We start from the raw sequence: 15000 nt of genomic DNA on the forward strand, positions 1-15000 counted from the left end.
TTATTGCCCACAGGGGGCTTAACACAGAGGACAGACAAAGGGATTGAGACGATAACATCGACCCCAGTGCGTAACTTGTACTTATTTAATCGACCTCGAAAGGATGAAAGGTAAAGCCGACCTCGGCGGAATTCGAACTCAGAACGTAACGGCAGACGAAATACCGCTAACGATTCTTACTTCTTTATTGCCCACAAGGGGCTAAACATAGAGGGGACAAACAAGGACAGACAAAGGTATTAAGTAGATTATATCGACCCCAGTGCATAACTGGTATTTAATTTATCGACTCCGAAAGGATGAAAGGTAAAGTTGACCTCGGCGGAATTTTTAACTCAGAACGTAGCGGTCGACGCAATACCTATTTCTTTACTACCCACAAGGGGCTAAACACAGAGGGGACAAACAAGGACAGACAAACGGATTAAGTCGATTATATCGACTCCAGTGCGCAACTGGTACTTATTTAATCGACCCCGAAAGGATGAAAGGCAAAGTTGACCTCGGCGGAATTTGAACTCAGAACGTAGCGGCAGACGAAATATCGCTAAGCATTTCGCCCGGCGCGCTAACGATTCTGCCAGCTCGCTGCTCTAAACAGAGTATTATGATTTAATATAAGGTTGTATAGCATACTGTGCAGCAGAGCTTAGCTTAGTGTTGAGTATAGTATAATACAGAGTTTATTTTCGTCTATAATGTATTGTAGCATAAATAGCTTGTCGTCGTCGTCGGCTTTGTCTCGTACTCGAGAATTTATTTTCTTCTTTGCTGAACGCTTCGTTTATGATGGAGTTGATGACGACAATTCTTGCATAGAATAGTCGATGGCATAGACTATGTTGGTGGAGGATGAGGTTGATTTTGTCGAGCATTTCTTTCCTGTCGTTTGACATATTCCTTGTAATGATTTTGTATAGATAGCTATAGTAATATCCATACTGAAGGGTAGAAAAATGTAGTTAAGTAAATGGCTTAGTGAGAAATAGTGTATTGTGTATTTGTATTTATGTATAACGATAAACGTCGCCCATTTCAAGCCTAGTCAGGCTCATGGGCCCGGTTTCCCGGTTTCTGTGGTATATGTGTTCCCTCCAGCTGGACGGGACGCCAATCCATCGCAGCGTAGCTCAAGAAACAGGAAGAGAAAGTGAGAGTAAGTTGTGGCGAAAGAGTACAACAGAAGTCGCCACCACCCCCTACCGGATCCTCGGGGAGTTTCGAGATGTTTTCGCTCAATTAACACACACAACGCCCGGTCTGGGAATCGAAACCGCGATACCCCGACCGCGATACCCCGACCGCGAGTCCGGTGCCCTCACCACTGGGCCATTGCGCCTCCACGTATTTAAGTATACTATAAGTTAATTTTAGCGGAAGTTAGTAGAGCATGGTAGAGTGAAGTGCAGTATGATATAGTTAATTGTAGTGTTGTATACTTTGGTACATACTATATTCAACATCACGTGCAATAGACCGTGTGCGGCAAAAACCCCATTACACTCACACTTTTTTGATAAGCATTTTCAACAGCAAACAGACGGCGTATATTGGTTCCTGCCATGATGGTAACTTTAATAAACAACAAAACATTTGCAACATGAAAATATCATTGCTATTTGCCTAACTTTATAAGCGTCTCATTAATGGTCGTGTAAAATATGGGCGATTTTTCTGCCGGGCGATCTATCTATCTATCTATCTATCTATCTATCTATCTATCTATGATGTGAGTGCGCACGCGCGTGCGTGTATCCAGTCTAACAGACAATACTACTACAGTTGGTGTATATAATTAAAACCTCAAACGTCGAGTTGTTATGAGCAGACATTGATCTTTCAGTTACAGACAGTTAAGTCGTTAATCATTTCTCTACAGTTCAAGTATTTCTCATGTGCACACACACACACACAAACAAACAAGTACACAGAAACACAAATAGATACGCACAGATATACATATACACACATACATACATATATATATATACATACACACACACACACACACACACATATATATTCAAATATATACACATAATAATACGTAAAGACTGTGTAAAGATACAGAAATAAAACACACCGAGATTCGGACTCAAACGCAGACAAATATAGATGTACAAATATAACAAATTCATAAATATACACATTCACATACAATAATATATTTCTTTACTACCCACAAGGGGCTAAACACAGAGGGGCCAAAGAAGGACAGACAAACGGATTAAGTCGATTACATCGACCCCAGTGCGTAACTGGTACTTAATTTATCGACCCCGAAAGGATGAAAGGCAAAGTCGACCTCGGCGGAATTTGAACCCAGAACGTAACGGCAGACGAAATACGGCTACGCATTTCGCCCGGCGCGCTAACGCTTCTGCCAGCTCGCCGCCTTATATACTTATAATAATAATAAGCTTATTGTATACAGTGGTCAGGTGCGTGACTCGTTGGAAAAGGGTTAAAAGGAGGAACAAAAAGCAGCCATATATGTCAAGTAAAGAAGGACAGTAATGAAAGCTAGAAGTACGTGCATAGTACACTGAATAAAACACAAAACAGGAAAGTGAATAGATAAAGAGGGAAGCGTACGCAGGCATATCAGGAGTATTACTCTTTTACTTGTTTCAGTCATTTTGACTGCGGCCATGCTGGAGCACCGCCTTCAGTCGAGCAAATCGACCCCAGGACTTATACTTTTGTAAGCCTAGTACTTATTCTATCGGTCTGTTTTGCAGAACCGCTAAGTTACGGGGACGTAAACACACCACCATCGGTTGTCAAGCGATGTTGGGCGGACAAACACAGACACACACAAACACACACACAGACACACAAACACACACAAACACACACACACACACACACACACACATATATATACGACGGGCTTCTTTAGGTTTCCATCTACCAAATCTACTCATAAGGCTTTGGTCGGCCCGAGGCTATAGTAGAAGACACTTGCCCAAGGTGCCACACAGTGGGAATGAACCCGGAACTATGTGATTGGTAAGCAAGCTACTTACCACACAGCCACTCCTGCGCCCTATTGTTGATGAATTTTGGAAAAACTAGAATTGTCGAAGGGGCCAGTGACCAGGCAGCTAAAAACCGATAAGGTTAGTTTATTTCAATGCTTCGACAATTGTGCTTTAAAAAATGTTTTCGAAAGTTATGAGTGTTGCACTGTTTTTTATTTTTATTTTATAAGCATGACGATGAGAGGTAGAGATATTGAAAGAAAAAAGAAACGGTGGCCAAAATTGTTGTTGGAGTAATTGTTGGTGGATAATCTTGTGGGATTCTAACAAGTCAGCTGCTAGACATCTAAACCTTAGTACAGGGTTTCTCGACTATTTTGATTACTATTTTATTCTGGTGAACCCCCCATAGCTATTTGATGCTTAAAAACTAGTTTTATAGAAGCTTCTTTCAAAATTTCATTTCTTTCCCCACACATTAACTTGTGTAGGTTGAACTATGTAAAATATTAGAGAAAGAAATCTAGCTGTTTCTTGCAATACATACCAATACATACATCTTAGGCAAAATTTTTTTTGGGGGCTGTTAGAATATTATTGTAGATTCTTAATTTACTGTTTGGTTGCATGGATCCCCAAAAGTGTTATATGGACCCTCAGGGGCCATATTGGCCCCGGTTGAGGACCACTGCTTTAGTGTGTCGATATCCAGAGAAGCAGGACATTTTTGCATGCATTTACATTTCAAGATATGGTAAGTAACTGGTGGAGAGTATTTGTTACATGTATCTGGACGGCTTCAAGTGGATCGATATTCTGGACAAAACAGGAGTTCCATAGAAACTGTAAGAGAAAACGTTACAACAATGTATAGCTTTACACAGATAGACATAGATAATTATCCCCATATAATATAAACGAGCACACACACACTTACTCTTTTACTTGTTTCAGTCATGTGACTGTGGCCATGCCGGAGCACCGCCTTTCGTCGAGCAAATCGGCCCCAGGACTTATTCTTTGTAAGCCTAGTACATATTCTATCGATCTCTTTTGTCGAACCACTAAGTTACGGGGACGTAAACAGACCAACATCGGTTGTCAAGCGATGTTGGGGGGGGGGACAAACACAGACATACAAATATATACACACACATACATATATACATATATATACATATATACGACGGGCTTCTTTCAGTTTTCGTCTACCAAAACTACTCACAAGGCTTTGGTCGGCCCGAGGAAGACACTTGCCCAAGGTGCCACGCAGTGGGACTGAACCCAGAACCATGTGGCTGGTAAGCAAACTACTTATCACACAGTCACTCCTACGCTACATTATAAGTTTAGGAATAAATTTTCAAAAACTTTTCTGAATTAAAAAGTTACCTATGTATATTTATATATATATATATATATATATATATTATATATATATATATATATATAATATATATATATATTATATATATATATATATATATATATATATATATATTATATATATATATATTATATATATATATAATATATATATATATATAATAAGATATATATATATATATATATATATATATATATATAATATATATATAATATATATATAATAATCAGTAGAATAAATCAAAGTGAATTCAAACATTTTAAGAATAAAAGGATAAAATATCCAATAAGTCTAAATATATCATATGTAAAGTGTCTTACACTGAAAACTTAAATTTTTTGTTACTATTTTTATGTTATTTTTCCTTATTTCTTGAATACTGAAGATATTGTTTCGTTTAAATGTCTATAATAAACAACCATCTCATGCTTTTAGTTAATTAACAACAACAATCAACAGTTAAAATCTCTTGTTTACCATTTACAAGAGAGGCTGTTCTTTCTCTTGATTTAGTACAGTTTGGCAAAGTTTAAGATACATCATTATAAGTCATGATTTACAACCGTAGATTTTAGATTGAAATGTAGATAAAAAAAAATATTCGGAATTGCGCTCAAGAATTCTGTGGATATGTTTTTCTCGTATATGAACACCTATTACACACACACACACACACACACACACAACACACACACACACACACACACACACACACACACACACACACACACACATCTTTTTTTCATTGAAACTGAATGACTGTCTCGCGACTTCTGTTTCACGCCACTGCAGCCTTCAGGCGAGAGCTTTTGTGCGAAACACGAGTTGCAAGACAAATATTCAGTTTCAGCTTTAAAGAAACATAAAACATATACTCTACAATGTATATTGAGCACTCCTCATTCATCTGATATAAACTAACGTATGTGTGCAAGTGTCAGTGTGTGCGTGCGTGTGTGCGCGCGCGCGTGTGTGTACATGCACGCGCATGTCTGCATGAGTCTTGGTGTATGCATGAGTGTGTAGTAAAGTTCAGGTGTATAAGTTTCTGTATATAAAAATATGTGAACCTATATGTAAGGGTGTTTTGGATTTTCATTATATCTATATCTATCTATCTATCTATCTATCTATCTATCTATCTATCTATCTATCTATCTATCTATCTATCTATCTATCTATCTATCTATCTATCTATCTATCTATCTATCTATCTATCTATCTATAAATTAAATAATAAGGGTAGACATTGATGTTAATCAATTAAAACCAGTGGCTTAACATATTTAAAAAAACCCGAAGATTAAAAATTGCGATACATACAAAATTTAGAGGAATGACCACTAAAGAAAGTTCTTGAGATACATCTTCGCGGTAATAGCGCTTTGACGTCTATTGTTTAGCATATAGGGTGTTCACTTTAGAGTCATACCTCTAAATTTTGTTATATATATATATATTATTATATTATATATATATATATATATATATATATAATATATAGATATATATATATATATATATACACATATATATCTCAAAAATTGATTGAGAACCATACCTAACCATGGGTCTGTTTTGGATAGTCGTTAGTTGTGAGAGTTTTACGAGGTGGAAGTGCAAATCCTACCCCAACCAATTTTAGTCGCTTTTCACGACACACAGAGGAAAGGTTGGGTCTATTCTTTCATATATTGAACTCCACAGTGCAACATGCTGTTATATAACACTATAATTTCATAATTAGCGAGGACGGATTAAGTTCAAGACATAAGAACGAATTCTTGGCAGATTTACCTTGTGGTATCTTCAGCCGTTATTAATATTCGAAGACAGAATTACCGAGAAGCCATATCATACAGAGAAATTGTCATAACCTCCTGCAGAATCTGATCGCGCTCATTTAAAAAAATTTTTGTTTGATTTGCCCACTGCTTTATTTATCGTCGGCAAAATGTTCTAGAGCATTCTATAAGACATTTGTCAGGAAGATTTCAGCTCACCAGTCGATCTGATTGACTGATCCACAGTCGTGCGAGTTCAATGCCTTTTACGGAAGCCGTGGTACGAAGCTAGGAAAAATGAATGCGATGGTTGAAGACACATTGCCATTTTACTGCAAGATTTTACACACACACACAAATATACACATATACTCAAATAGAGAAACGGATGCCTACAAACATGTTTCAATCATATACATATAAACCCTTACACACACACACTCTCTCTCCCTCTCTTTCTACATATACACATATATCTACGTGTAGATATATGTGTATATGAGATCTTGCTTTATAGTTCTAAGATAAATTGGTATCGGCGAGCTGGCAGAAACGTTAACACGCCGGGCGAAATGCGCAGCCAGATTTCGTCTGCCGTTACGTTCTGAGTTCAAATTCCGCCGAGGTCGACTTTACCTTTCATCCTTTCGGGGCCGATAAATTAAGTATCAGTTACGCACTGGGGTCGATGTTATCGACTTAATCCGTTTGTTTGTCCCCTCTGTGTTTAGCCCCTTGTGGGTAGTAAGGAAATAGGTATACCACGTAGAGCTCTTATTAACTATACCACTCCTACCTGCTGCCGGCATATCCATCAACGCCACCGCCGAGTAACCAACAATAAGCATCAATATTATTTTCAAATTTTGGCACAAGGCCAGCAATTTCGGGGATGTACCAGTTGAAAGATTAGCACCAGTTGAAAACAGCGATTCAAGTTTTCAACTGGTACTAATTTATTGACCCCAAAAGGTCGAAAGGAGAAGTTGACTTCGGCGGAATTTGAACTAAGAACGTAAAGACAGACGAAATAGTGTTAAGCATTTCGCCCGGCGTGCTAACGTTTCTGCCAGTTCGCCGCCTTATATATAACGAATAAATATTAATACCAATGTCAGTAGTAACACCTACGCAACAAATTATACAACCACCAACAACAATAACTACGGGACTAATATCACTAGAAACAGTTATATCACCGTAAGTACCAATACCATTATCACTACCACAGCAACCACACCATTACTAATACAAACACTATCACCTCAACCGTAACAGCCACACCAGCGGCACTAACACGACTACTAATACTACCACTATTATCACGACTACTACTTCCAGCATTATCATCATCGTTATGACCATTATAACCCTTATCAATTGCTCTCTTAATATTGTCCCTATGCACACGCGCGCACACACACGCATACACACACACACACACACACACACACACACACACACACACACACTCATGCACATCAGTGTAATTAAGCTAACTTTTTACACTGGCACCATATCAATTCATCTACACACATTTCTATAAATTACATTTGTGTGTGTGTGTGTGCGTGTGCACCTTTGGTATTTTTCATTTCTAAATGTGCACATCAATATTTTTCTTGATTTCTTTATATGCACATATACTCGCATTTTCACTTGCTCTCACATAAGTATATCTATCTATCTATCTATCTATCTATCTATCTATCTATCTATCTATCTATCTATCTATCTATCTATCTATCTATCTATCTATCTATCTATCTGCTTCTGTCTATTTGTCTATGTTTGATATATGTATTTATCTACCATTTTCTTTCTGCCGGATCTCTAAGTTACGAGGACGTAAGCAAACCAACACCGTTAGTTAAGAAGTGGTGGGTGGACACACACACACACACGCACACCCACACTCACACCCATGAACACCCACATATATACAAATGTATATAGACACATGCATATACACATGTATATAGACATATACATACAAACATATACATATGTACACACATATACATATGTACACACACATACACATATACACTGTATATACATATGTATGTGTATGTGCGTGTGTTTATATATATATGTATGTGTGTATAAACATCTATGTATGTTAAATGCCAATATCATCGTCTCTTAGAGGACAGCCACATTAAATTGGCTACAGGCAATATATATATATATATATATGTATGTATGTATGTATGTATGTATGTATGTATGTATGTATGTATGTATGTATGTATGTATGTATGTATGTATGTATGTATGTATATTTATATAAGCGAGAAAGAGAGAGGGAGAGAAAGAGGGAAGAGATATACATATGGGGTGAGAAAGAAGAGTGAGAAGGTGAGAGAGAGAGAGAGAGGAGAGAGAGAGAGAGAGAGAGAGAGAGAAGAGCAAGGAACAAAGAAAAAAAGCAATCAGAACGCGCTTGTGTTTGTATAGAAAACCACCAGACATATCTCCCATATCTCCAAGAAGGAACATTCAAAGAAAATACAGCCAGTTTAATTCTAAGAATTATAGCTGATAAAACTATTAACGTGGAAGAAGAAAGCGACTGACCTTTGGCTAACATATTTGGTTGGCTGGTTAGCAGTTTGGAATGAATGGGCAAAGCTTTTCTGAGATGTCCAGTAGATTTCTTCAAATGTCTAACTATATTGAATAAACGGATGTCGTTTTTTTTTGTTTTTTCTTTTACTTGACTGTCCAGAAGGTTTTTGGTGGAGCGGTGGGGTTGAATGTCCAGTTATATTGGATAAATGACCTGCTGCTTTCTAGTTACTGCTCAATGGTTGTAGTTGAATGTCTATATCTATATTAAATCATTCAAAGACTGATCAATTGGTTTGTTAGACTGTCCGCTTTCGACGGCATGTCTTTTATCTTTTACACATTTCAGGAATTTTACCACTGCGGCCATGCTGTGACACCGCCTTGAAGAGTTTTGGTTGAACAAATCAATCCTGGCACTTGTGTTCGTTTTTTCGAAGTTTGGTAATAATTTTATCGGTTTCTTTTTGCTGGATCTCTAAGTTACGAGAATGTAAACAAACCAACACCGTTAGTTAAGAAGTGGTGGGAAGACACACACACACACATCCTCTACATGATACATTTGTTTCAACACATAAGTTACACACCAGTAACCTTGCTAACCAAATACAAATACGAATTGAATAATTTAGTATTACACACACACATATACACACAAACACACACACACACACGCACGCACGCACGCATGCGCACACACACACAAACACACATACACGCACAAACACACACGCACATGAACGCACACATGCACACACATACATGTGTGTATGCATATATATTATGTATGCATGCGCATATGTATGCATGCACACACGTCTTCATATACGCATGTGTACGTTCACACATGTCATGTATGAATGGCATTGCGCATATGTAGATGTAATTACATGCTGAACTTCATGAATTTTTTGCATATTTTGACCGTGCCTTTGTCAAAGTGTAGCTGTAATCTTCTGAATAACCGAGTTTTCTTTTTAATGTCTGAAACCCAGTTAGCAGTGAGGTAGATATTTGCATAGCTAAGATTTCCAATAATTGTTAGTAGAAATCTAAAATTGTAGTCCGGATTGTGTAACAGCAGATTTCTTATCAGTTCCACACGTATGCATGTTTTCTTTTTCTGACATCTTCTGGGTAACTGATTTCAACAACTGCTCATAGTTTCTTTTTCAGTTTCGAGTCATGATGTCCGGTATGTTAGGCTTGCATTTTATTAAAGTTTTGACAACGACATTCCCGCATTATTCTTTCAAGCTGCATGTTGTTATATCCTTCACATCACATTTGCTTATGTTTGTCTCCTTTCATTTCAATAGATTTCATGATATAATGTTCTAACCACGACATCGTGTCTCAGAAGTAGCTAATACCATGAAGACATTTTCGGGCAGTTGCTTATGATAGGAGCATCCTGAAATATTAGTTATAAATTTTGGCACAAGGCTAGTAATTTTAGTTTGTGTGTTTGTGTGTGTGTATGTGTGCGTATGTGTGTATGGAATGGGGGTCATTTACATCAACCCCAGTGTTCAACTGGTACTTATTTTATCGACCCCAAAAGGATGAAAGGCAAAGTGGACCTCGGCGGAATTCGAACATAAAACGTAAGGACGGATAAAATGCCGCTAAGCATTTGCCCAGGATGCTACCGATTCTGCCAGCTTGTTGACTTTGGTTTCAGGTGAAGTGGTAAGTCGAATACATCGACTGGTAATTAATTTATTGAACCCGAAAGGATGAAAAGTAAAGTGGATCTTGGCGGAATTTGAACTCAGAATGTGAAGATGGATGGAATGCCGCTAAGAATCTTGCCCGGCGTGATAACGATTCTGCCAGCTCGCCGCCTTGACTTAAACTCTTCAAATAGCTATCGTATGTCATTCACTAGGATTGTACCAACCCTTCCGCACTTTTATTCCCCCTTGCCTTGTCTATTACGAACCCCTGTAACTGCCATTTCTATCAGCGTTTCGTTACATCCATCGACCAACAAAAATTCGAACTATACATCCAAATGCAGCTACCCAACCAATCCGAAAAAACGTGCAACAAGGACTTCTAAAAACATGTCTTTTATTTTAAGCTAGCTGTGTGGTTAAGAAGCTCATTCTGTAGCAACGTGATTGTGGGTTCAGTCCCACTGCGCGGTTCCTCGGGCAAGTGAATGAATTTGATAGACGGGAACTGTGTGGAAGCCGTTATATATATATATATATATATATATATATATATATATATATATATATATATATATATATATATAGATATATAAAGAACAAATAAATCTCGGAATACCGACAAATTCCACTGAGTGACATTTAGACTCATGTGCTAAGACTTTAAACCCCAAATTCTATATATTCCCCTTCTACCAATGTAAAGACGAGATCACCACACAGGAGAGAATTAACAAGGAGAATCTCTTTATTGAAAAATTCCAAACACAACTTAATATGCAAACTCCTCGTTGATCAAACTTCCTTTCTCTACCTCACTCTTCATGGATGGACTAACACAAGTATATAAAGATACATGCATTCATCACTTCAGCTTAAAACTTATATTCTTTAAATATCATTTTTACTATTGTTGTTATTACTATCATTTTTATTATAAATGATATGACAATTTGAAATGCAATGTCTATGCAGATTATATAATTAGAAAATAATATAAATAAAGTGTAAAAATCTGAAAGTTAAGTTAACAAGCAATTATATAAAAAAGATAACGCAAATGAAGCTAAAATGATAATTTTATAATTTGGATTTTATGAAGAACTCAAAAGAGTGTCTCCCCTACTCACAACACAGGAACTGAAGAACCACAATTACTACTACTTCCTGTCCTGCAAACATGCTGAATTAAACAACACAACACATGCTCTTAATCCCTGTGGATCTTAACACCTCAAGGTAATTTTTTGTGAACAACCATAAAACTCAAGATACACAAACGAACTCACAATGTATCGGAGAACTTATCTTTTAATTTTTGTACATTTTTATCATTATTCTTTTACAAAAAACAATGCAATTTCTTTTTTTCCCCTTTCTAATTTTTAAAAAAACTTTTAAAACATAAATATTCTTGACAAGTCATACGATGACGAAAACGGTGAAATAAATATATATTTATATATTTATCAATTTCTCATTTTATTTTAAAATTTTCTTTCATTGAGCATTCTGCATTTTTAAAAAAATTTTTCTTACTTATCATTTCTCCACGTGCGTTCAACACAACCCACATTTATTGATCTATATATATATATATATATATATATATATATATAGATATATATATATATATATATATATACACGTATATATATGTATGTATATGGATATATGTATACATTCTCCTTTTCTCCTCTTCCTTCTTCATAGTTTTCTATCTGTCTGTCTCTCTCTCGTTACTCACACGTGACCATCGTCCATCTTTTTGTTCCTCACGTGACCATCTTTTCCTGCATGGACGTTTAAAGAACGGACGTGTTTCCCTCTCTCTCTCTTCTATCTTTTCTCTTTTTTAAAAATGTTTCTCCCAATGTTCAATATTTTCCATTCGTTCTGGTGTAACGACCCTCCATGCTTCTTTTCACTCGGTTTCCTTGAATGTCCCCACTGTCATTTTCTTGTTCCCTATTTTGACTCTCCATAAATCCTAAATTTTATTTTAGAATTTATGGGAGCAACTGTCTTTGAAGACTCATATTGCCGCTGAATGCTCGAAATGAGAAGTGGATAGACAGCCGAACACTGATGAAGGGTAGTTCTCTGTGTTTACTTGTCCTGTTTTCCATTTTTTCTCGTTGTTTACGTATTTCATGTTATTGGGACCGTTGTTGACGTCCTGTACCTATATATGCATATTTGCATGTATATAAACACACACACACACACACACCACACACACATATATATATAGGCACAGAAGTGGCTGTGTGGTTAGTAGTTTGCTTACCAACCACATTGTTCCGGGTTCATTCCCACTGTGTGACTGTGTGGCACCTTGGGCAAGTGTCTTCTACTATAGCCTCGGGTTATAGTAGTGGATTTGGTAGACGGAAACTGAAAGAAGCCCGTCGTATATATGTATATATATATATGTGTATGTATATGTTTGTGTGTATGTGTTTGCCCCCCCCCCCCCCCCCAACATAGTTTGACAACCGATACTGGTGTGTTTACGCCCCCGTAACTTAACGGTTCGTCAAAACAGACCGATAAAATAAGTACTAGGCTTACAAAGAATAAGTCCTGAGGTCGATTTGCTCGACTAAAGGCGGTGCTCCAGCATAGCCGCAGTCAAATAACTGAAGCAAGTAAAAGAGTATATATATATATATATACATACACACAGATATATACATACATATACGTATACATATATATATGTATATGTATATATAAATATATGTTTATATATATACAGGGGGGGGGGGGATATTCGTACACGTCAAAATTCTTTATTTATTTAATTTCTAATGAACATAAATGGGATATACCAATACTATATTTGCATACACATGCATAAACTAAGAATATGCAAAAGAAACTAATAAATTATTGTAACTAAGGAATTTATATACAATCATAAATATTTAGGGGTAAAAAAAGTATTCGTACAGAATAAATTTATGATTTTCTAAGCCACAAAATACTGTTAAAATAATTTTTTTTTACTAGAACTTTCTCGTTTGTTCCAATAATCTTATCAGTTGTCATTTTTAAGTGTCAAAATGCTAGCTTCTTCATTCAGCACTGAAACAACATAAAGTAGTATCATAATAATGGCGAAAAGTAAAGAACTCAGAAATACAGTGAAAAACTTAATTATTGAACAGTGGAAAGCAGGTAAAAGTTACAGGAAAATATCAGAGACCCTTTGTATTCCATTTTCTACCATATCTTCATTTATTCAAAGATATAAAAATTGGGAACTGTTGAAAACAGAATAAGATCCAGTGCACCATGCAAGATTTCCCCGAGATCTTTAAGAAAAATGAAGTGAAGAATCGAAAAAAAAAATGCAATGATCACCAGAAAGGAGTTGCAAGAAGATTTGTTAGCTTCAAGGACTAGTGTTACACTATGAACAATCAGCAATGAACTTCATAGGAATGAACTGAAGTCACGCTCTCCTAGAAAAACTCCGCTGTTGACTAAAAGGCATAGAGATGCCCGTTTAAAATTTGTTTATGAACATAAAGATAAACCTGATACATTCTGGGAAAATGTTTTATGGACAGACGAGTCGAAAATTGAATGTTTGGAAGAAATCTCGCGAGCTATGTATGTTGGAGGAAAGATGGTACTACCTATTCGTCGAAAAACACAATTCCTATCATAAAGTTTGGAGGTGGTAACATCATGGAGTGGGGGTATTTCTCTGTAAATGGTACTGGCAATTTACATGTGATAGATGGTAGAATGAATGCAGAGATGTACCAAAATATTTGTGAAGGGTGGGTTTTACAACAGGATAACGACTCTAAGCGCACGGCGAAGTCTACCAAAAAATTGATTGTCGATCACAATATAAAATTATTAGAATGGCCAAGCCAGTCGACTGACTTGAGCCCCATTGAAAATTTGTGGCGTTATTTGAAAATTAAAATTCATTCAAGAGCTCCAACGTACATTCCAGATTTGAAGAAAATTTGTCAAGAAGAATGGGAAAAAATTCCTAAAGAAACATGCGAGTCATTGATTAAAAACTACAAGAAGTGATTGGTTGAAGTGGAACTGAATAATGGTTATGCTACGAAGTATTAAATCAGAATTATCAGTTATTTATGTTCTGTACGAATACTTTTTCACCCATAAATATTTATAATTGTATATAAATTCCTTAGTAACTATAATTTATTAGTTTCTTTTGCGTATTCTTATACGAATATTTATTCCCCCTCTGTATATATAATATATATACTATATATATATATATATATTATATATATATATAGATATACGTAATATGTGTGTGTTTTGTGCTTGTTTAGACAACTGGAGTTGGTTTGTTTACGTCCTCGTAACTTACAGGTTCAGCAAAAGTCATCGATAGAATAAGTACCAAATATATAAATATTTACTGTTTAAATGCAAGTACTGGGGGGTCGATTCGTACGACTAAACCCCTCACGACGCCCCCCCCCCATGGATGCATTCCAATAACTGAAACAAGTAAAAAGAAAACGACAAAAAATATTTAAAAAAAAAAAACAAGAACAAAACAATGAAAAGCAAGATCAGGGCATACATTA

Source organism: Octopus sinensis, linkage group LG5 (assembly GCF_006345805.1).
Source record: "Octopus sinensis linkage group LG5, ASM634580v1, whole genome shotgun sequence".
Taxonomy (NCBI): Eukaryota; Metazoa; Mollusca; class Cephalopoda; order Octopoda; family Octopodidae; genus Octopus; species Octopus sinensis.